This window comes from Musca autumnalis, unplaced genomic scaffold, assembly GCF_047663935.1.
Source record: "Musca autumnalis isolate F117 unplaced genomic scaffold, ASM4766393v1 scaffold_5, whole genome shotgun sequence".
Taxonomy (NCBI): domain Eukaryota; kingdom Metazoa; phylum Arthropoda; class Insecta; order Diptera; family Muscidae; genus Musca; species Musca autumnalis.
Genome location: NW_027412088.1, coordinates 170403364 through 170428234, shown reverse-complemented (window position 1 = coordinate 170428234; position 24871 = coordinate 170403364). Strand labels below are relative to the sequence as shown.

General features: G+C 37.1%; 1 protein-coding gene across 1 annotated transcript in view; it reads right to left on the bottom strand.

The window, feature by feature from the left end:
- Positions 1–17315, bottom strand: part of LOC141386975 (protein 5NUC-like) — a 37752-nt gene extending 20437 nt beyond the window's left edge. The window contains exon 1 of the mRNA XM_073955952.1: positions 17034–17315. The gene's annotated coding sequence lies outside the window, so the exon portion shown is untranslated. The remainder of the gene's footprint in view (positions 1–17033) is intronic.
- Between the last annotated feature and the right edge of the window lie 7556 nt (positions 17316–24871).

Below are 24871 nucleotides of genomic sequence, written 5' to 3'. Positions count from 1 at the left end.
CTAAAATAGAAGACGGGTTGAAACTGCTTATCATCCGTTGATTGAAGTAAGATTCCGGCTAAGCCTATTGAACTTGCGTCTGTATGTAATTCATGAGTTGCATTCGGATCATATAATACCAACACTGGCGCGTTAATCAACTTTTCCTTCAAGGTTTCAAACGCCGTTCGTTGTGATTTTTCCCATCTAAATTTGTTCCTTTCAGCTTTATGCGTCAATAATGTGAGAGGTTTCGAAATCATTGAATAATCCGGTACAAATTTACGGAAAAATCCTGTAAGTCCCAGGAATCGTCTTACTTCGGTCACATTAGTAGGCTCTTTAAAATTTTTGATGGCTCTTATCTTTTGTTCTCCTGGCCTAATGCCGTCACCATTTACGATGTGCCCTAGGTAATTTATTTCTCTCTGCAGGAAACTACATTTATCGAGTCGCAATGTCAATCCATATTTTCCCAATATCTTCAAAAATTTGTCGACTAATTTCAGATTTTCAGCTATCGTTTTACTTGGAAGTATAAGATCGTCTAAATACGCTAACATTTCCCCTCTATTCATTTCCTTTTTAATCTGGTCAATCATCCTTTGGAAACACGCTGGAGCATTAACCAATCCAAATGGCATGCGATTGTATTCGTAGTGACCGTCCGTCGTTACAAATGCGGTATACTTTTTCGAAGATTCGTCAATTTCCAGTTGATGATAACCCATTTTCATATCGAGTATAGTGAATATCTTATTTCCGGCTAGCTGAGCAAATTGCTCTTCCAAAATGGGCATAGGATATGGCGTCTTTACTGTATTACTATTTAAAAGCCGGTAGTCCACGCATAGTCTACTTTCGCCATTCTTTTTCTCCACCAAAACAACTGGAGAGGCGTACGGAGAATTTGATGGTCGAATAATTTCGCATTTTAACAAATCGTTTACAATGTCAGATACAATAGCTCGTTTTGCGAAGGGTATACGATATGGTTTCAGATTTATTGGCTCGTCCGTTTTTAGCTGTATCGTCATCTTTGCTATGGTACATCTACCCAATTCGGAAATATTGAAAGCAAAACACTTACGGTTACTGGAGATTATCGTTTTCAGCTCTGATAATTCGTCTGGCTTTACCTCATCACTTATGTTGATTTTATCATCGGCTTCCAACCAGCATTCATCACCTTTAATTACGAATTTATTTCCCTCGCGGCACAATATATCTCGTCCGAGCAAAATATCTTCGGGTAAGAGTTCATCTTTTACAACAAAAAGATCCGAATTTAGAACGCGACCATCGATATCTAGTGATGTATTTACTTTCGCGGTACACACATATTTTCCTCCCGCAAAACCGGTTAAAGGCCTAAAGCACTTTTCTACATTGTCCATATTTTCAATCAGAGATGCACGAATCAAAGTTATTGGACTACCCGAATCAATAAACGAAGAATGTTCTTTACCGTTGACTTTAATTATTTTAACAACGTTCTCATTTTGGTTTTTGTCCGTTATTTTATTCACATTCAATTTTGCTTCGTTTTGTCGTTTTCTATAACAATTTTCGCTCTTATGATTTGTTTTGTTGCAATGAACACATCTCTCTTTTCTTTGGGCTTCGGGACATTTGATTGAAATGTGCCCTTTCTGACGACAGTTATAACATTCAATATCACGAGCACTCGGTTTTTCTATTTTCGGTTTGTTTTCCTTATTACTTTGGTAATTCGTTGTGTTTCTATGTTCGTTTTTGAATTTCGCGTTTACATCTGTGTTTCTATTCCGATTGTATGTGTGTTCGTTTTTAACACCATTATATTCACAGTACATATTTATGTCTCGCAACAAATCATTTAATTTTTGGTAGTTCTTAGAAATCACTTTTCTCAAATCGTTGTCGTTTATACCGTTAATTATATGATGAGCTATGTCTTCTTCCCGCAGACTTCCTCTGTTTCCGATAGCCATCATTTTATAAAAATATTCTTGTGGAGTTTCGTTTGCAAGCCTATACGAATTTGATAGTTTAATATGCACACTTGCCGCATTTTCATCACAAGGAAAATCTATCAAAAATTTGTTCTTAAACTGTTCCCACGACACAAAGATTTCCTGTGAGTCAATCCACAGTTTAGCCGAACCTAACAGCTTTTGTTGTACCACAAATAATATTGTCTTATCTGACCACTTATAGGCTGCTTTTAACATTTCTATGCGATTTATAAACTGTTTCGCGTTTAGTGAGGTATCAGCTAATGGGTTAAATTCCGGTAATAAAGAGGCAACATCACGAATATTGTCATTAGAGTTTTCGACCGTACTGTTTTGAACTTGAACAACATTATTCAACGATTGTGTCGATTGACACTCATTCTTATTTACATTACTTTGATTTGTCACATTCGTTTGAACAACTGAAATTAATTGTTTCATCATATTTGTTAACATTTCCATTTGATTTTGCAACATCTTGGCACTATCGTCAGCCATTACGTCAGATGTTGCAGAATTATATTCCGAACTTCCAGCAGAAAGAAATATTTCGTCACTTTTTACTGCTTCGGTTAAACGTTGAGCCAATTCAGCTTTTAATCCCGTATGCGGTAATTCTCGTTCTTTTAAAAGGTCTTTTAATTGTTCAACTCTTAAATCGTTTATTTTAATCATTTTCACTTTCGTTTATGTCGTATTTCTTATAATTTTTATTCTGCCCTCGTCACAGAATTTTTTTTACGTCTTTTTCTTATTTCGTCTTTCTATTTCTTATTTACCGAGCTTATTATTTTTTGCACAAAAAACTGCAACATAACCGTCGTTGTTGCGTTGACGTCGATACAAAAAAAACATTTACACTAACAACATATAACACATAACATGCATCGTCGAGTCTGTTTGATCAAACCTATGATGTTCTCGCTGGTTTGAAACGTCTAACCATCATAAACACATTCGTCACCAACTTCTTCTGTATGGTGATGATCATTTACTTTTTGTAACGTCCGAATGTTCTAGATCTCTTTTTCGTTTTCTTTCTTTTCGCACAGCACACACGAGGAGTTTTTTTTTACATACAACACACATACGAACACATAATGATTTCTTTACGAGGCGAATTCTTTTCTTGCAAAAAAAAAATACGTCATGCAAGACTATGCCACTTCTGAAAATAAATGTCAAAGACAGTCTGGATGTCGAATGTTTGTAGGCCTTCCTCACGAAAAGACTTTTGTTACAGTTTAAAAAGAAATAATATTTATTGAATATTAAAAAAACAAATTAAGAATATTAAAAACACAAAAGTAAATAGTTTATTTAACGACGACCGTGGTGCTTGAGCATCTTGTGTGCGATGGTTACCGAATCTCTCGACGGACTTTTACAGACTAACTTCTTCTTCTCTCCTTCGCTTACAGCATCGAACATTAGAAAAGGGCGAAGGGTGCTAGGGATGCCATACATGGATTTTAAGTAGGGGTTGCCGTGCGTGACAAGTGTAAACACTCAATTTAAAACCCAATAAAAAGTATTCAGCACCCATACAGCTACACATGTTTGTCCATATGTCAAATAAACAATATAAAATGACGATAAACTGAGAAAAATAGCAATTTTGAAATGCGTTATCGCAATATTATTGACAACTGATAGTTGTTCTTGTTGAGATTTCAGAAAAAAAGATGTTGGTTTGTATAAATGTGGTATATTCCATTTTGGGGCGGCTAATGGTAACGAACCAGTTGCCAGAATTGGACATTATCTTGACATTTGTTGTGTGAGAAAAAGAGGACAAATAACTAGACATATTCATTATTTGAAGTGGTAAAATTATTGCAAATACATAATTACTTCTTAAAAGACAAGTAATTTAGTGAAGTTTGAAAGAACATTTATTTACATAAATAATAACACTACTGGGTTTCAAATGTCAATTACATAGTCCCGGTCCACACTAAAGGCGTTCTTAGATCGAGTTCCATAATAAAGTAATTTTATGAAGTTGCTGTAGTGGGAAACTCGATCTAATTTCATGAAATTATAGCGCATACGTCAAATAAATCCTCATAAAGACAGTTAAACCTGATGTAAACGGCGTTTAAAAGCGAAAATGTTCTTCCCATTTGTTCAACGTTATACTATGTTTATACTTGGTTTAGACTGTGCATTTATACGATGATTAAGTGCATTATCCCGATTCTTTGAATATATTATATGAAAATGACAACTTAAATCCACTGGATTTGCTAAACCAAGCATAGTCTAAACTGGGTATTAAATTTACAAAATCCACTCGATTTCAAATGTCAATTCCATAATGATTACGTCAAATAAAACAGTTCATTGTGCTGACTTGACAATTTTCAGTTAATTTTTTTTTTTTGGAATCTTTACACTGTATTCGCTTTTGCCATTTTAAAAATATTTCGGAAAAATTCCTGTTTTATGATAGAAAATTTTAGACTCTGGTTACATTGTAAGGCATAATTGTTTCATCTTCGTAAAAAATTCATTCACTACTACATTTATTAGTTTGTGTACAAACAATTTAAAAACGCCAAGCTTTGAACTGTTAATTGTTCATGTAAAATTCCCCATAATAATGTCATAAATAATTCACATGTGTTCTATTATTTTTCCGAAAAGTTTTTTTTTTTCAATTGTAGCCGTTATATCTGTTTGTAATTGAATTCCCCTTTGTTGGGGGCTTCACGATAATAATAATAAATGTTATGTCTTTAAAAATAATTAACAATTGTAATTTTGTCACACAGTATAAATAATAACAATTGCAAATAATTTATTGTGATTTATATTAACCGGATTGAACAAAAAATCGTATTCGAGGGTAGGAGAGGAAATTTAAAGACGTTGAAATAATACAAATCAAGAGCAGGGGCTATGAAAATGTGAAATGAAAACTTTTAAGGCCTCGGCACATACGGCGCATTGAGCGTCGCGCTACAACAACCACATGAAAAATCAGATAACAAACTTGGCATCACTTACACATTTTTCATGTGGTTGTTGTTTTCAACGCGCAACGTGTCACAAAACGGACCGTATGTGCCGGGGCCATTATAAAGGAGAAAACTGTTAAATGAAAAAAATTATAAAGAGAATATTTTTCATTTCAAATTTTCATAGAACAAGAATCCAGCCCCAGGTGACAGAAAACGGTAAATGAAATTGCATTACGTATGTTCGTTTACCTTTCCTGTTAGGTTTACTCAGTATTAGTACTTTTACACATAACCGGGTTTAAAACATCCACTGGATTTCATTGTGTGTACGTCAAATAAATCCCCATAAAGAAAGTGGGAGCTAGGTTTAGACTATACATTTATAGGACCATTAAGGGCATTATCTCGATTTATTTGAAATATATTGTATGAAAATTACAACTTAAATCCGCCGGATTTGCTAAATGGAGCATAGTCGAAATGGGATATGAAGCTCTGAAGGCCTGAGTACATAAGCTGCCTTGCCTGATTGCCTTGCTTTCCTGCTTCATTTCTGACATAATAAAAATAAAAGAATACAAAAGGCCGAGCAATTTTCGAACTGGGTTGCCCCTTTCTTTTTTATTCTTTTATCAGAAGCAAGCAAGGTAAGCAGGCAAGGCAGCTTATGCACTCAGCCCTTTAAAGGCCTACGTACATAAGCTGCCTCGTCTGGTTGCCTTGCTTTCCTGCTTCATTTCTGACATAACATTAAAGAATAAAGAAGGTCGAACCAATCTCGAGTTAGGTTGCCCTTTTCTTCTCTATTCTTTTATTTTTGTTATGTCAAAAATGAAGCAGGAAAGCAAGGCAGCCAGGCGAGGCAGCTTATGTACGCAGGCCTTAAAGAGCTGAGTACATAAACTGCCTTGCCTGCTTACCTTGCTTGCTTCTGATAAAAGAATAAAAACGAAAAGGGCAACCCAGTTCGAAATTTGCTCGGCCTTATTTAATCTTTTATTTTTATTATGTCAGAAATGAAGCAGAAAAGCAAGGCAATCAGGCATGGCAGCTTATGTACTCAGGCCTTTAAGGCCTCGCTACATAAGCTGCTCTGCCTGATTGCCTTGCTTACCTGCTTCATTTCTGACGTAATAAAAATAATAGAATAAAGACGAAATTTCGAACTGGGTTGCCATCAGTTGGAAATTGGGTCGGCCTTCTTTGTTCTTTTATTTTTTATTGAAGCAGCAAAGCAAGGCAATCAGGCAGAGCAGCTTATGTACGCAGGCCTTAAGAGCTTTATATCCCATTTCGACTATGCTCCATTTAGCAAATCCGGTGGATTTAAGTTGTAGTTTTCATACAATGTATATCAAATAAATCGAGACAATGCCCTTAATCGTCCTATAAATGTATTGTCTTATTGTGTACGACGTTTAACCCCCAGTTTTTGTAAAAACATTTATTCTTCTCACACGAATTGTCAAATTTTGTAGATCGATTTACTCGCTTTAGCGCAAATGTAGAGCGCTGATTTTTAAATGAGGAATCCTTAACGATATATGGAACGGGTATACGAAAAATTAGATGTGTATGTCATCTGGGGGCTGAGCTATGAATTCTTAAATTATTACGAATATAGACGAACGAACAAAAATAAGTTACAAAAACTGGGGGTAATAGCCCGTTTCCACGGTACGTCGTTCGTTCTCTATTCGTTGTTCGACCCATAACTACGAATTAATTACTTATTTCCCCACACAAAATTCTACGAACGAACGACGATTTTTCTACGTTGTTCGATTAGAAATACTCTCTGAACGACGAATAGGTATGTCCCATCCCTAACAAATGAGAGAATTTGTCGGAAAAAATAATTATGACATGTCTAAATTCAAAATTGAAAAATTTGTTGAAAACACAAAAATTTTTAGAAAAAAGGAAAAAGATTAATGAAAATTAATGGACTAAACATTTTATATAGATGCAGAAGAAAGATGGTTGTGTTTCCTTCTTAATTCCACACATTTCTTGTCCATTAGTTCAAAATCGCGTAAAAAATCAGAAACAAACAGGAAACAAATACCTGAAAGTCTGTATACACAAATATTGTTTTGACATGTCTCTCTCTCTCTCTTCAATTTTAGAAATAGAAACATATAAAAATATATTGAAAATACAAAATTATTCAGAATTTATGAAAAAATGAATGAAATGTGTGTAGTTAAATATAGAAGATATATTTGAAGGAAAGTCTATTGATTTTCCTATTCATTTAATGTATATTTTATGTGTTTTCGGTTAAAATTTTCGTGAAAACAAGGAAACAAAAATGAAGGAAATTTTGTCTGTTAATTACGAATGGTGTCGTGGAAACGGGTTTATTCGTGTACGTCGTTCGACAGGCGAACAACGTAATTGAAACGCTCGTGTGAACATGACATAAGAAGTGAATGCATGGTAGAACTAGAGTTGTGTAGTTCCGGAACGAACTATTCCGGATAAGGAACTATTGGAACTATGTCCGGCTTTTGCATTTAAATAGTTCCTTAAGTTCACATAGTTCCAACCGTGCATATAAGTCAAAAGATTCATTGAACTATATCGCTCTCGGAACTATTTGGAATGAGGGAAATAGAAAGAACGATGAAAGAGAAAGATTCATTGAACTATATCGCTCTCAGAACTATTTGGAACTATGGAACTATATTAAGGAATTAGTTCCTTTTGGAAAAATGAACTAGGAAGATCGATCGGAACTAGATTGCCCAACTCTAGGTAGAACAAATACAAGGTAAAGTAAATACAACTCAACAACGACCACATAGAAATTTGTTTTTGTTTGTAATGTTAGTGTCAAAGGTATACGTAAACAAAATAAGGAAATAAATTATTTGAATTTAAAAAAAACTAATATTTTTTCACATTTGATTAAATATTTTGGGAAACGTGAGTGAAAATTCGTTACATTTTCAATTTGAATATTTCCACATCATTCCACTAAATGCATAATTTCTCACAGAAAGTAGAATTCTTGCAAAAATGTTTGGGGTCGCTGGAAATTCATTGAAAAAGGAGAAGCTGGTTCAATGTTTTGTTTTAGAAATCAAAGAAGAACATGTTTATTAGGGCTTTATTTTTTCCAAATTTAAAATACCTCACATATCAACAAACGTTGTACCGCCTCTATAAGCGGTATTTTATTGTGCGGCTCGTCGTTCGGACTTGGATGAGGTTACATATCATTGATATGAAGGAGTCTTTCTGGAAAATAGTTTTTTTCGGAATGATATATTTTTTACTTAATGTACATCGAAATTGAAATAATAGTGCGGTTATACTAGTTTTTTGCCGGGTTAACCCACTTTGAGAGGATGACGTTTGCGCTATGGAACTGACACTTGAAATCCAAACCCACTGGGTTAATTCGGTTAAGTGTAACCGGGGTATAAATATATAAAATGTCGTATGGAATTTGACACTAACGTTACAACCCACTTCAGTCAGCTGCGTATTGCTGTTACCTTTTATTGTTCTACCATGAAGTGACTGAGAGAAAATACTAATCATACTCTTAAGCTGGGTACACATTGTCAGTTTTGAATGACAGCTTTGTTGTTGCTTGCTAGTGTGGCCTTTCATTTTTGCCATTCATCATGCAACCACAAAATGTTTTGTGGTTGCTGGACGGTTTGACAGTTATCGATAATTGCGAAATATCGACATTCAAAACTGACAATGTGTACCCAGCTTTACGATATAATTTTGTTAGTGGGCTATATAGAAATGATAGTGGACATTGCCCCAACTTTTGCACGTCGCAATATTTCTCTCAAACTTAAATCAAGTTCGAAGATGAACTTTATCGTACAACACCTTATGCTTCGTTTACATTTACATAAATGTAAACATAGTATTACGGTACTTTCCTCACTACAGTGCAACATTTTCGCTTAGTAATACGTTTACATTTATAAATCCGCTCGATTTCAAATGTCAATTTCATAGTGTACACGTCAAATAAACCATAGTTTTAAATCCACTCGATTTGATTTGACATATACGTACTATAATGCTTGGTTTACATTTACGAAATCCACTAGATTTCAACTGTCAATTCCATTGCTTAAACGTCAAATGAAATCCAATGGATTTTGGATGAGTTTTCATTTGACGTATACGCAAAGGAATTGACAGTTGAAATCCAGTGGATTTCGTAAATGTAAACCAAGCATAAGGGTCATTCAAGGTCTGTTCCAGGATTTCCATTGTAGCTATAGTTTTAATACTTCCAGAGATCTGGGACGCAATATTTAGGGCCACTCGTTTATACACATCATGCAATAAAGTTTGTTGTCCTGGCTGCAACACTTCAACATACTTCTCTCTATAATGGTCCAAATGTTCCATAAACCTTACTCAAGGATGCTGCGTAAGCTTGGTTAGACTATACACTTATACGATGACTAAGTGCATTATCTCGATTTATTTGATATATATTGTATGAAAGTGACAACATAAATCCACTGGATTTGCTAAATCGAGGATAGTCTAAACGTACTGTTAGTTCGAATTTGGCTCGACCGTTCTTTTTTCTTTTATGAGAAATGACTTAAGCAAGTATGTAATGCTTCTAATGTAACGAGGTCTTACGTGTAATGTTCAAATAAACAACAAGTTAAAAAGTATCAGTCGGCTTTGCCGACAGAGATATACCCTCAGCCTGTGCAAATTGAAACACTTTTTTCACAAAAAAAAAACTTATGTATTTAGGGGGTTTCAAAATTTTGGTCGTATGAACCGACAAAAATGTTGATTAGGATTAAAGTTCAAAAATTTTGCGGAAAAGGTACTTAAAGGAATGGACCGACATAGACCATGGGGGTGCCATAGGGAGTTTTTACACCCTTCGGACTGTTTTCTCAAGAAGTATGGACTTGCCCCTAAAACAACTTTTACCATCGTAATTGAGGCAGCGAATGTAAGTTGCTTCAACAAAAATCAAAGTGATTTAATAGCAGGTCTTAAAGTGAACTTATCAAAAATTTTGTGTGGGAGGTACGGGATGGAGTGTATATTTGTCCACTCCATATTCGAACCTGATCTATATCTGGTAGATATTATGAGAATGTGTAAAGTATGGACCAAATCTGTCACTCCCATCAAGAGTTATCGTGCGCACAATTTTTCCGAATATTTTTGAACTTTTGTGGGGGTAGGTACCTGAAGGAGTGGACCGATATGGCATCTACGAACTTAAACTAAGTTTGGAAACAATATTACGAAGGCCAAATTTTGGCCGGAATCGGCATTTTCGTTCGAGAATTATCTTGCGCTTCCACCCATAAACATGGTGTCAAAGGGTTTGTTTTTCAACTTTCAGGCTATTTTTTCAGGAAGTATGGGCTTGCCCCTGAGGAAACTTGTACCTTCGTATAGGGGACAGTGAATACAAAATGTTATAACAAAAACCAAGGCGTTTCGAGAGCAGATCCTAAACTGAACTTTTCCGAAATTTTGTGTGGGAGGTACTCGAAGGTGTTTACCGATTGAGTCCATATTGGAACCTCATCTTAGTCTGGTAGAAATTTCGTAATGTGCAATGTATGGACCAAATCGGTTACGTCCTTCAAGAGTTATCGCACGCACAAATTTTCCGAACATTTTCGAACTTTTGGGGGGGAGGTACCGGAAGGAGTGGACCGATATAATCCATCTTTAAACTTGAACTAAGTTTGGACAAAATATTACGAAAGCCAAATTTTGGACCGAATCGGCAGGTCCGTTCGATATCATGCGCTCCAACCACTACCACGGTGTCATAGGGTTTTTTGTAACTTTCAGGCTATTTTCTGAGGAAGTATGGACTTGCCCCTAATGAAACTTACAGCGTCGTATAGAGGACAGCGAATACAACTTGAGTAAACAAAAATCAAAGCGATTCGAGACCAGGTCCTAAACTGAACTTTTCCGAAATTTTGTGTGGGAGGTACCCGAAGGAGTGGACCGATTGAGTCCATATTGGAACCTCATCTAAGTTTGGTAGGAATTACACGATGTGCAAAGTATGGACCAAATCGGTTATTCCCTACAAGAGTTATCGTGCGCACAAGTTTTGCGACGATTTTTGAACATTTGTGGGGGAGGTACCTGAAGGAGTGGACCTATATGGCCCATCTTCGAACTTAAATCGAATCTGGACAAAATATTTCGATACCCAAAATTTGAACCGAATCGATTGATTCGTTCGAGAGTTATCGTGCGCACCAGCCAGCCAGACAGACAGACGGACAGACAGACAGACGGACGGACATTGCTAGATCTACTCAAAATTGTCTGAAACGGATATCGTACAAACATACTTGGGGTCTAAAACCATTATTTCGATGAGGCACATTTTCGGTCGTATCAAAGTGTAAATACCCTCTTTAGCCTAAAGGCTGAGGGTATAAAAAATATTATATTTATATTATTTGCATTCACACCATGGTATGGTTTTTCATATGACATAACCTATAAAAGTAAACAAAAACTTCCTAGTCAGCTGTTGCTGACAGGCATTAAAATAATTTAGGTCTGCTGAAATTACAAAAAATATTGAAACAAAAGACGAAAACAATTTTAAAATATTCAGATAAAGTGAAACTAGTGTCCAGCATTATTTATTTTAATTTATTTAGTTCTCACAACTATTTGTTGACATATGTACGTCAAACAAAGAAAACAGCTGTTTGGTTTATGAGAAACAGATGAAAGTAGAGCATAGAACAATCTCATAGCTTAGCTCTGTTCCAGAACTAAAAGGTTTTTACAATTTTTACCACTTTTACACATTTTGCGTTCTCGTACGCAAGATTTAAATGAAAATCGTTTACGACCTTTACGACTTTTACCACTTTATAAAGTACGGGAACAGACCATTATTATCATGATGCATAACAAGTGACCCTGTAAGCCCGGCTGATGTCTTCTCTTGCTGTCAAAATACATTTTTGTTTTGAAAAATAATAAGAAATATATCAGTTTACCCAAAAGTATACATCTAAAACTTCTTTATTAGAATTGTGCAAATATGTAATTGGTCTGTCTGGTTACTCATATGTTAGAAACAAACTTTAGCAGTATAATACCGAATTACCAAAAAAAAAAAAAAAAAATTGGCGCCTATATGTGAAAGGAAAATTAAATCCAAAGTAGTGAATACGTTCTCTAATTTTAAGTAGAATAAATAAAAAACAATAATAATAATAATCAACAAGTAAGAAAACGTTAAGTTCGTTTTCAATACCAACCATCCTGCTAGTAATAAAAACTTATGTACCAAATATTGACTCTCTATCTTTAAAATTGCGAGCTGTATCTTGATTTCAACAGACAGAGCCCCCGTTCCATGGTAGAAATAAGTAAAGGTAGGCCACAGCTAACAGCTGATTACAATTTTTTTCTTTTTATGGCCTAATCTGTCAACATGACATTTGTACTGTTTTTGACATTATGCAATCATAAAGGTAGATGTATCGCTGAATTGTTCCAACAAAAAACTTCTGCAGTAACACTATATCTTAAAATTGAAAACAAGGACAAAATATGTGTATTCGCGAGGCAAAATAAAATTGTTGATTTTTTTAGCAAAACTTACGAATGAACAATTTATCAAATATTGATATTAATATAAATTTGTTCCAAAAGTACGGAAATGTAAAAATTACAATTTTTGCAAAAATTCTGCTGACATTTATCTGCAAATCGGATACCAGCAATCACGATGTCAGATTAGCCAAACTTGCCAAGTAGAAAATAAATGAATGACATTTTTTCACTGTCATAAGTTTGTGAAGAACTTTTGCTATTTTTGGAACACTTTTCCAACAAGAATATTCTGGAGCCTAGCTAAAGAAATGTTTTTACACTATATGGCACTTTTAACATATAAAAAGTGAAGCTCTAAGTTCCATATGTTTTTGTAATACGGGATAGCTATGCAGGTACATCTACCATTATTATTGTACCATGCCATTTGACGTTTTAAGCCATGGCTGCAGGGTGGCATTTCTCAGTGATTTTCATACCTGGCCTACCTCTACTTTATTGTACCATGCCCCGTTCTATGGGGGCTATATGAAGGCGTGGACCAATACCAACAATTTTCAGGTGGAAAGTTTTGTACACCCAACGATAACTAAATACCAAATTTCAGCCATTTTGGTCGGATAATGAAGATAAAACCTAAAAAATACCGAAAATCGGAAAGTACCGTTCTATGGGGGCTACATCAAAACGTGGACCGATATATCCCATTTTCAATACCAACCATCCTGCAAGTAATAAAAACTTATGTTCCAAATATTGACTCTCTATCTTTAAAATTGCGAGCTGTATCTTGATTTCAACAGACAGACGGACGGACGGACATGGTTAAATCGACATAGAATTTTATGCTGATCAATAATAAATCAATAATAAATTTAATTATACCCTCCATATGGTTGAGGAAATAAACATTGAAGAGCTGACCATTAACAGATGATTGAAAAACAGCTGATCGAACTTGCTAAATGTTGCTGGAAAAAATTGTAGCAACCTATAGCAAGTTCTCAGCAAACAACTATCAAAATTGTTCTCTCATTTAATAATTATTACAAATTACCAGATAGATTTTTTGTGCATTCCTCGCTACAAAATCGTTTGACATCCAAAGAAAATTAATGCTTGGTTTACATTTACGAAATCCACTCGATTTCAACTGTCAATTCCTTTGCGTATACCTGAACTGAAAACTCATCTGAAATCCATTGGATTTCATTTGACCTTTATACTATGTTTACATTTACGAAATCCACTCGATTTCAACTGTCATTCCATTGCTTAAACGTCAAATGAAATCCAATCGATTTCAGATGAGTTTTCATTTGACGTACATATACGTAAAGGAATTGACAGTTGAAATCGAGTGGATTTCGTAAATGTAAACATAGTATTAAGCTATGAAATTGACAGTTGAAATCGAGTGGATTTCGTAAATGAAAACTTATTATAAAGCTGTAAACAGATACAACGTTTGGGTAAAGTTTTGTGTCGTTTTGGCCGTTTTTACACTGTTGGGCATGATGCCGAAAAATTCAAATTCATTTGAAATATATGCCGGCAAACAGATAAACGCTGGACTTTGGTATCGTCGTCGCCCTGTTGTTGTTTTCTCGACGCCCAACGCAAAACTTTAATCAAACGTTGTATCTGTTTTCAGCTTAAAGCGCTCGGCACATACGATGCGTTGAGCGTCGCGGTACAACAACCACATTAAAAGAGTGTAAGTGATGCCAAGTTTTTTGAAAAACAACAAAGTGGCTGACGCATCGTCGCCCTGTTGTTGTTGTTTTTTTCTCGACGCCCAACGCAAAACTTTAATCAAACGTTGTATCTGTTTTCAGCTTAACTGTTTTGGGACAACGCGTGTCCCAACGAGGGCTTAAAGCCCTCGGCACATACGGTCCGTTTAGTGACACGTTGGGACACGCGTTGTCCCAAAACAGTTAAACTGTCTGCTGTAAACACCTAGTTACTAAATTAACCTTGATTACATACATGGCACAATAATACAGATACAACGGCAAAAACAGCTGATCTTCATACCAGTTGTCAAAATGCATTATGGTGAATAAAGTTACATAAAAATTGCTCTGTTCCAGAACCTGCAAGAAGCTACTATTTTTTACTACGATAACATTTTTTCCTTTATGTTATCGGAAAAAATAGTAAAAATTAGTAGATTCTTGCAGTTCTGGAACATACCAAATGTAAACAAGCAATTCACAGAAACGCATTATTGTGAGCAAATATGACGTTTTGCATGATTTGATGTAACACCTTCTTATTCCACCATGCTTGATTATTATAAAACAAAAAACGTACTTTTGAAAGCGTTGAACAATATAAAAGATATATGAGGCGCTCAGAGCCAAAACCGGCATGCCCGGCATGCTTCGGCTGTTTTTAAAGACTATCTACTTGCTTCAGGTGTCTACTAAGACTCCTTATTTGCTTCATGCCATCTATAAAGACCGCCTGCTTGCTTTAGCAAAAGAAACTCTACTTGCGTCACGTGTCTATAAATACTCCCTGTAGATGTCCTATAAAGACATTCCGTTTGCTTCTGGTAACTACACAGATTCCTTACCTCGATGTGGGTCGTCTCCAGGAATATATAGACTACCTGCTTGTTATTTGCTCCACCCCCTACTTGCTTCAGGTGTCGATATAGACTATATACATGTTTCTGGTGTCCATACAGATCCCTTACTTCCTTCAGATGTCTAGAAGTCTTGTCCTTTAGTTATCCCGATTATAAGGCCTCCATGTTTGCTTCAAGTGTCGATAAAGACTGTTCACTTGTTCAGCTGCTTCTGAAGTCTACTTGTTTGCTTCTTCTCTTTCTGTTCCCTTATGATCGTCTAAAAGGACTACCTTATGATCATCCTTGGTGTCTATACTGATCCCTTACTTCCTACAGGTGGTCATAAAGACTCCCTGTTTACTTCAGGTGTCTACTTCTGATCCCTCATGGTCGTCTCTAAGGATAATCTTCTGCTCGTCTATACCTTATGACCGTCTCTTAAGATTTCCTTCTACTCATCTATAAAGACATTTTTACTATTGTCTGTAAAGACTCCCTGCTGCTGCTCGCATATAAGAAATTTCCTCCTGCATCTCGCTTGAGACTTCCTGCAACAGCTCTCATACAAGCAACTTCTTGCAGCAGTTCACCTGCTTAAGAGACTCTCTATAAAAGATTCTCTGCTGCAGCTCTCCTAAAAAGATTTCATAAAAAAACTTCGTGCTGCAGCTCGCCTATTAAAGAGTTTCTGATGCAGCTGGCAGATTAGCGTCTTCCTGCTGCAGCTCGTCGATTAAAGACTTCCTATTGCAGACCCCTAGCTGCAGCTCACCTTAATACTCTCTGCTGCAGCTCTCCTATAAAAGACTCCATATAAAAAACTGCAGTTCGCAGTTTAAAGCGCTCCTGCTGCAGCTAGCCAATAAAATCCTCACTGCTGCAGTTTGCATATAAACAATTTTCGGCTGCAGCCCGCCTATATAAGACTACCTGTTGCAAATCCATCATAACAATATTTGTTCTTCAGTTCGTCTAAAATAATTTCCTACTGCAGCTCGTCAATCTCATAAGCGATTACAGAATATTTAGCAAATAAATGTTACGACGCGGATATATGTATTGTCGCAGCGGATAAGTTGTCTAGCCCGAGCCTGACAAGTTTAAGCACTTCTTTCAGCTTAATAGCCTGTTTCTCTAAGATGATTCGAATACAAATTCGTTCGAACTACTACCAAACTCGTGTTGTAGGAAATTTTTTCATCTACAAAGATAACTAGTTTAAGCTCGTCAATGACACGTTTAGCGAATATCCAGCAGATGCGTTAAATACACATTTCTTTTTTCACATTGCCATAAAAAAATTCTTTCAAACGTAATCAGCTTTATCAGATTTCAATTAAATTTAGTTTTGATAAGCCCTCACCCCTAATCGAATATATATTACGGTTATCCGAATAAACCTTGAATAACTGATATTGTAAATCAGCAATAAAGGCGATAATAGAATGTCAGTTCGTTAACATCAGATTAGATTTTTTTTTTAAATTGGTAAGAGTGTATGTATATTTATTAAAAACTAATTGCTTTTGTTGTTGTTTGGTTGCATGTGACATGTGACTTTAAAAAACAAATGTGATAGACACGCAACTTCAGTTGGGAAAAGTTTCTTAAGAAATTTTCTGCAATTTTCAATCATTATCCACTTATCAGTTTCCATAAACTAAAATAATTCCCCAGTGCATTTTTCTAATTTTAGGTTTTTCTTCTTTAATTTTTATGTGTTAAATTTTACACAAAACATCCAAAACAAAAACGATTTGCATTCTTTGCAAATTAGACGCTAATTAACGGCTGAAATAGACCAGACACTCGAAGATCACTCAGCCATTTTGGCTCACTTCTCTTAAGTTTAGTGACGACGACAAAGTTCTTGTTGAGAAAATATAAACAAAAAAACTACTTAAAAGATAAACATAAAACACATCTATTGACAAATACCCTCGTTATAATTCTCACGAGTTCTTTTTCCGTTCCGTTACACGCAAAACTTCAATTTCCGATCTCCCAAATAAAGAAAACTTTCGATTTCGATATGAATGGCGCGCGTTCGATGTCTCAAATCAAACTGACGGTAAATTATTTGTTGGTCAGGAACTCAGCCACCGACAACCAGCAGCCTCAGCTAGATCAACAACATCCAAAACATCGGCATTCGTAAACAATAAAAACGCCGAGCAAAAATAGTGAGTAGAGTAGAGTAACGAGAGTATTGAATGAATGACAGAATGAACTGTGAAGTACGTATGAGGGTATATGAATGTGTGGTGGTTTTGGTTGTTGTATTTACAGCCATGGTTTGGTGAATGAAGACTTCTAAGAATACAAAATTAAAAACAACAAGATTTTAGGACAATGACCCTTGTCACACGCAATAGGAATGGAATGTGGACAGTCTTCAGTCATCATCCTGCCGCACAAGAGGATTCATAAATACACCTAGACATCAGAAGACAGCAACTCATGCAAGCGGATAGATAACATATCCGAGAATGATCTCTGACAGACGTTAGAAAAGAAACAGGCACTGATTCTAGCCGTGGAACACTCGAAACAAAATTGAAATATCCAAAAAAAAAAAAAAAAACAATACAACCAGGAACACACTAGCAAAACAAAAATTTTAGTTCAAAACAATAGAAAAACGTGGATATATATTAGCACTTGGAACCATATTCCACAAAGAAGGGAACACAAGTTAGCAAGAAGCGCCTGGAAAAGAACAATACAATAAAGGCAACTTGTCGATCTAAATAGGCAATACAAGAAACAAAAACGTACTTTCGAAAATGGTGATACATTAAAAGATTTCTTGCAACATCTGTGATAGGATTCTCTAATGCATTTTTTGGTTACCGATAAAATTCGGTCAAATTAAAACTCAAAATTATGAGTGAAAATTATAAATAAAAGTGGGCAACACTGTTGCTATGGGTAGGACTTAGTGACAACTTCATTCTGGCTGCTTATCTTACCGACAAATTTCGTTAATTACCGAAATTATAAGTATTTTAATTATACCGATTTTGTCGGTAACTAAAAAATGCGTTAGGGAATCTTACTACTGGTCTGTGATGGTGTCCCCTTATCACGTCTATAGGACTCAATTTTCCCTGTCTTTAAAAACTTTCTTCTACACCTCTATATTAATCCCTTTTGACTGGCTATAAAAAACTTCCTTCCGATCTTCTATAAAGACGACCTACTGACGCACATTGTCTCTCGATTCAAGTGACAATATACGCGTGGTCTAATCTGTGACTAACGGACAGAAAAAATGTCGATTGACCCAGAGTCGTATTCCCTGTTTCAGATTGACATTCACGTCGTCCGTAAAACACCTGGCAAGCTTCTTGCGCACATAGCTACTCTCTCTGTTTATTTAAGGTGTCTATAATGACTCCTTGCTTCCTTCAGATACACTATAACTCAACTACTATAACTACTCATCTATAAAGATTACCTACTTCAGGGTATCAAAAAAGGCTCTCTGTTTCAATGAAGACTCCCTGTTTGAGTCAGGTTCCCTATGAAGATTCCTTGCTTGCTTTAGATCGCCTAAAAAGACTCTGTCCTCGCCTCCGGTCGTCTATAAAGCCTCTATGTATGTTTCAGCTCAGCTATAAAGGCACCCTCCTTCCTTCAAGTCAGCTATAGAGACTCGATACATGCTTCTGGCGTCTATAGAGGCTTCCTGCTTGCTTCAGATCGACTATAAAGACTACGCGTTTGCTTCAGCTCGATTGTAAAGACCCCCCTCCTTCCTTTATGTCGGTTATAAGGCTCCCTACATGTTACAGACGCCTATAAGGACTGTCTGCTTTGCTTCAGATCGACTATAAAAATTCCGTACATACTTTAGCTCAGCTGTAAAGACTCCCCTCTACACTCAGGTCGTCTATAAAGACTCCTGATTGCTTCAGATCGACTATAAACAATTCGCGCTTACTTCATCTCAACTGTAAAGACTCCCTTCTTCCCTCAGGTCAGCTATACAAACTCCCTATATGTATCAGTCGTCTATAAAGACTACCTTCTTCCTTCAGGCCGGCTATAAAGACTCCATGCATGCTTCAAGCATCTATAAAGATTCCCTCACATCGAATATAAAGACAACGAGCGCACTTCAGATAGACCGTAAAGACTCCCTTCTTCCTTTAGGTCGGTTATAAAGACTCAGTACAAGCTTCAGGCGTCTGTAAAGACTGCCTAATTGCTTCAGACTTACTGTAAAGACTTCGCGCTTAGTTAAGACTCCCTCCTTCCTTCGTGTAGATTATAAAGGCTCCCTACATGCTTCAGGCGCCTATAAAGACTCCCTGCTTGATTCAGATCCAATATAAAGACTCCGCGCTCGCTTCAGATCGGCCGTAAAAACTCTCTTCTTCTTTCAGGTCGGCTATAAAGACTCCCTACATGCTTCAGGCGTCAGTAAGGACTGCTTGATTGCTTCAGACCTACTGTAAAGACTTCGCGCTTACTTAAGATCAACTGTAAAGACTCCCTCCTTCCATCATGTAGGTTATGAAAACTCCCTACATGCTTTAGGCCCTTATAAAGACACACTACTTGATTCAAATCGACTATAAACTATAGGCGCTTGCTTCAGAGCGATTTTAGGACTCCATTCTTCCTTCAGGTCGGCTATAAAGACTCAATACATGCTTCAGGCGTCTGTAAAGACTGCCTGCTTGCTTCAGATCGATTATAAAGACTCCTTCCTTCCTTCTGGTCAGCTATAAAGAGTCACTGCTTCAGATCGACTATAAAGACTCCGCGCTCACTTCAGATCGGCCGTAAAAACTCTCTTCTTCCTTCAGGTCGGCTATAAAGACTCCGTGCAAGCTTCAGGCGTCTGTAAAGACTGCCTAATTGCTTCAGACTTACTTTAAAGACTTCGCGCTTACTTAAGATCGTCTGTAAAGACTCCCTCCTTCCTTCGTGTAGATTATGAAGACTCCCTACATGCTTCAGGCGCCTATAAAGACTCCCTGCTTGATTCAGATCCAATATAAAGACTCCGCGCTCGCTTCAAATCGGCCGTAAAAATTCTCTTTTTCTTTCAGGTCGGCTATAAACACTCCCTACATGCTTCAGGCGTCAGTAAGGACTGCTTGATTGCTTCAGACCTACTGTAAAGACTACGCGCTTACTTAAGATCAACTGTAAAGACTCCCTTCTTCCTTCATGTAGGTTATGAAGACTCCCTACATGCTTTAGGCCCTTATAAAGACACACTACTTGATTCAAATCGACTATAAACTATAAGCGCTTGCTTCAGAGCGATTATAAAGACTCCATTTTGTAGCAGAATAAGGAACACACCCAATATATTTAATGAAACACACAGTCGTATTTACACGCATAGTTGTATTTTAACACATAGTTGCATTACACTTAGATAAACATAGTAGATAAGATGAGATAAAAATAATGTACGCTAGGCTAAGTTGATGTGCAGAAAATAAAGAGACGCCATTCGTTGTGCGATCGTTGAAAAGTAAAGACGTCTTTAATTTTTCCTTCAGGTCGGCTATAAAGACTCCATACATGCTTCAGGCGTCTGTAAAAACTGCCTGCTTGCTTCAGACTTACTGTAATGACATCGCGCTTACTTAAGATCGACTGTAAAGACTCCCTCCTTCCTTCATGTAGGTTATGAAGACTCCCTAAATGCTTCAGGCTCCTATAAAGACTCCCTGCTTGATTCAGATCGACTATAAACTATAGGCGCTTGCTTCAGAGTGATTATAAAGACTTCATTCTTCATTCAGGTCGGCTATAAAGACTCAATACATGCTTCAGGCGTCTGTAAAGACTGTCTGATTGCTTCAGATCGATTAAAAAGACTCCGTCCTTCTTTCAGGTCAGCTATAAAGGCTTCCTAAATGCTTTAGGTGTCTATTAAAACTCCCTGAATGCTTCAGATCTACTATAAAGTCTCCGCGCTTAATTAAGATCGACTGTAAAGACTCCGTCCTTCTTTCATGTAGGTCGTCTATTAGGACTTCCTGCTTGCTTCTATCGACTATAAACACTCCGCGCTATATAGCTCAACTGCAAAGACTCCCTTCCTCCTTCAGGTTGGCTATAAAGACTCCCCACATGCTTCAAATCGACTATGCAGTCTTTGAGCTTTCTTCGGTTTAGCAATAATGACTTCAAGTCGGCTATAAAGAGTTGATTCAACTCCATTCTCCATTCTTCTTTCAGGCGTCTATAAAGACACAATACATGATTCACTAAAAATATACCCTGCTGGCTTCAAGCATTTCTAAAGCCTTCCAGTATGCTTCAGATCGACTATAAAGACGCCATGTTTCATATTGGTGTCTATAAAGTCGAAATCCTGCCTTCATTTCCTAGTTGCTTCAGGCATCATTGAAGACTCCCAGCTTCCATCAGCTGGACTATAAAGAGTCCCACCTTCATTCAGTTCGGCCATTAAACCTCCTTACCTGTTTCAGGCGTCTATGAAGACTCCCTGCTTGCTTCAGATCAACTTAAAGGATACGGTGTTGCTTCTGGTGTATGTAAAGTCACTTTATTTCTTTCAAGTCCCCTAAAACGACTCCCTATATGCTTCAGATCGTCTATAAGGACTCCGTGCTTGCTTCAGATCGACTATAATGACTCCGTGTTAGTTTCTGGTGTCTATAAAGACTCCTTGCTCGCTTCAGATCACATATAAAAAATCCGTGTTAGGTTCTGGTGTCTATAGAGGCTCCCTGCATGCTTCAGATCGACTATAAAGACTCCGTGTTAGCTTCTGGCTTCAGATCAACTATATGCACCCCGTGTTAGCTTCTAGTGTCTATAAAGACTCCCTGCTCGCTTTAGATCACTTATAAAGAATCCGTGTAAGCTTCTGGTGTCTATAAAGGCTCCCTGCTCGCTTCAGATCACTTATAGGGGATCCTTGGTAGCTTCGAATATCTATAAAGACTCCCTGTTTGCTTCAAATTTTCTATAAATACTCCGTGTTAGCTTCTGGTGGCTATATAGAGTTCCTGCTTGTTTCAAATCGACTACAATGACTCGGTGTTAGCTTCCCTGTGTTAGACACCCTGCTTGCTTCAGATCGAATATAAGGATTCGTTGCTCGCTTCCGGTATCTATAAAGCCTTTGGCATTGATTCAGGCGTTTTTCAAGACCATCTGTTTCTTTCGGATCGTCTGTAAAGACTTCGTAATTGCTTCTGGTTCCTATAAAGCCTCTATGCTTGCTTCATCTCGACTATAACGACTCCCTCCTTCCTTTAGGTTGGCTGTAAGTATGACTATAAATATTCGTTGCATGCTTGGGATAGACTACAAAGATTCCGTGCTCGATTCTGGTGCGTATAAAAACTTTATGGTGGCCTCATGCGTTTTTGAAGACTCTCTGCTTCTTTCAGATCGACTATACTCTTTTCTGCTTGACTATAAAATATTTTTCTGCGCAAAACTTCTTCGTAATTCACTGACCGAGGCCTGTTGCCGCTTTTTATCGAAAACTACTTTAAGTTATTTGTTGTTCATTTGGAGTGTTTGACATGCCTTTCGCTTTATTGTTGTTGTTGTTATTGCTTCAATGTGTTTTTATGTTGTCATCAAATTGCCAGACACATCAGATGCCAAACATAACCGAATGCCCTGAAGAAAACTCATCTATCTTCAGCTACGTTTGGTAAGATGAATAAATGATGGGAACCATAATGGACCCGCTTTACAAATAATAGCGGCAATGATTGCGTTGCATAGTTGTGTTATCAAGCCAAACTACAAGTTCGGCTTTATCACTGCCATTGCCGTCGAAGTTGAATGCTGGATTGTAGGCGTTTTATTTTTCTTGGCAATTGCGTGGAATGCCGACGACTTATCATTGATGTACAATTTTTCTTCTGATTGTTGTTGCATTGCATTTCGTTTATTTCAAATGTCACGTTGGCGTCTGGCGACTTTCAAGAAGCATTTATTTACTCACATGAAGATTGCTCAGCGTTGTAGTAATAGACGATATACGCTTTAAAAGATAGGCCAAACTGGAAGAACAACAACAATGGTAGTACATTAATGCAAATGAACTACAACAATTCCATTTAGAGCGATATTTATCGGTCTCTTCAAGCCTCACAAGGTGGTGGTGGTGGTGGTGGAGAGCTAAACCAAAACAAATTGGTTTCGTTTTTTTTCGCTCTGCTCAGTTTGATGGCCTTACTTGACACACTTGTGGCCCCCATTTAGAAGATAAATAAGACAGATCTGAGGAAGATAACTGTCCGGCATTTGTGTTTGTTACAATTAACAAGTGTTTTTCCTAATAAATACAATGGCATAACGATGACAATAAGAACAACAACAAGACAACTCTCACTAACATCTGGACAATTGGAGATACAAACACTGTGCACTCGAAGAAAAATGTTGGGAAGAAGTGTTCGAATGGAGAGTTTGAGTTTTTATAGGATGGCCTATAACTCTAGAAGAGCTATAAAGACTTCCCGTCGATCTCTTAAGTGATTTCAACTGCAAAATGTACTTTTTGAAAATGGTGATAATTTGGTAAATCTTTTGTTAGGTATTTTGGACGGATATGGGTAGTGATTCGAACATAAAGCCTCTTTTATACAACAATCAACATACTGATATAGTCTAACCTGCGACCATCGGGGGCGAGAATGACAAACGAAACTTTTAAGGTAGAAACACAATGAAATACGCCGCTTTTTTCACGCTCAGTTTTATGTAAAGGATTAAAGGCCAAGTACCACCTAATTCAATTGCTACCTTATGTAGTACTTGACCTTTAATCTTTTACATGAAACTGGGCGTGAAAATAGCGGCGTATTTCATTGTGTTTCTACCTTTAGTTCGTTCATCAAGACTCCCTGTTAACTTCAGGTCGTCTATGAAGGCTTATTGCTTGCTTTAAGTAGACTAAACGTTGGAAGCACGGCGGGGTTGCTTCCGATGTTTATAAAGACATCCTAGTTGTTTCAGGTAACTGTAAAAACCCTAACTTCCTACAGATCTCCTATAAGGACACCTGCTTTCTTTAGATCGACAATAAAGACTCTGTGCTTGCTTTTGGTCAGCTTCAGGCGTCATTGAGAATTCCTTCTTTGGTTCAGATCGACTATAAAAACTACGTGCTTGCTTCTGGTCGACAACCTACATGCTTCAGACATCTATAAAGACTTACAGCTTGCTTTAGATCGACTATAAAAACTACGTGCTTGCTTCTGGGCAGGATTAAAGACTCACTACATGCTTCAGGCCTCTACAAGGACTCCCTGATTGCTTCAGATCGATTTTAAAAACTCCGTACTTGATTCTGGTCGGCTATAAAGATCCATACATGTTTCAGTCATCTAAAAATACTACCTGCTTGCTTCTGATATGTTATAAACGCTCACTACATGCCTTAGACCCTACAAAGTCTCTCGGATTGCTTCAGATCGATTCTAAAAACTCCGTGCTAGTTTTAGGCATCTAAAAATACTCCCTGCTTGCTTCTCCACAGGCCTCCACAAAGTCTACCGGATTGCTTCAGATCGATTGTAAAAACTCCGTGCTTGATTGTGGACGGCAATAGAGATCCCATACTTGCTTTAGACGTCTGTAAAGAATCACTACGTGCTTCAGATCGACGCTACGTCTTTGAGGCCTTTACATAGTCTCCTCGATTGATTCAGATCGACTATTAAGACTCCGTGCTTGCTTCTGGTGGGCTATATAGACTCTCGGATTGCTTCAGATCGATTCTAAAACTCCGTGTTTGATTCTGGTCGCCTTTA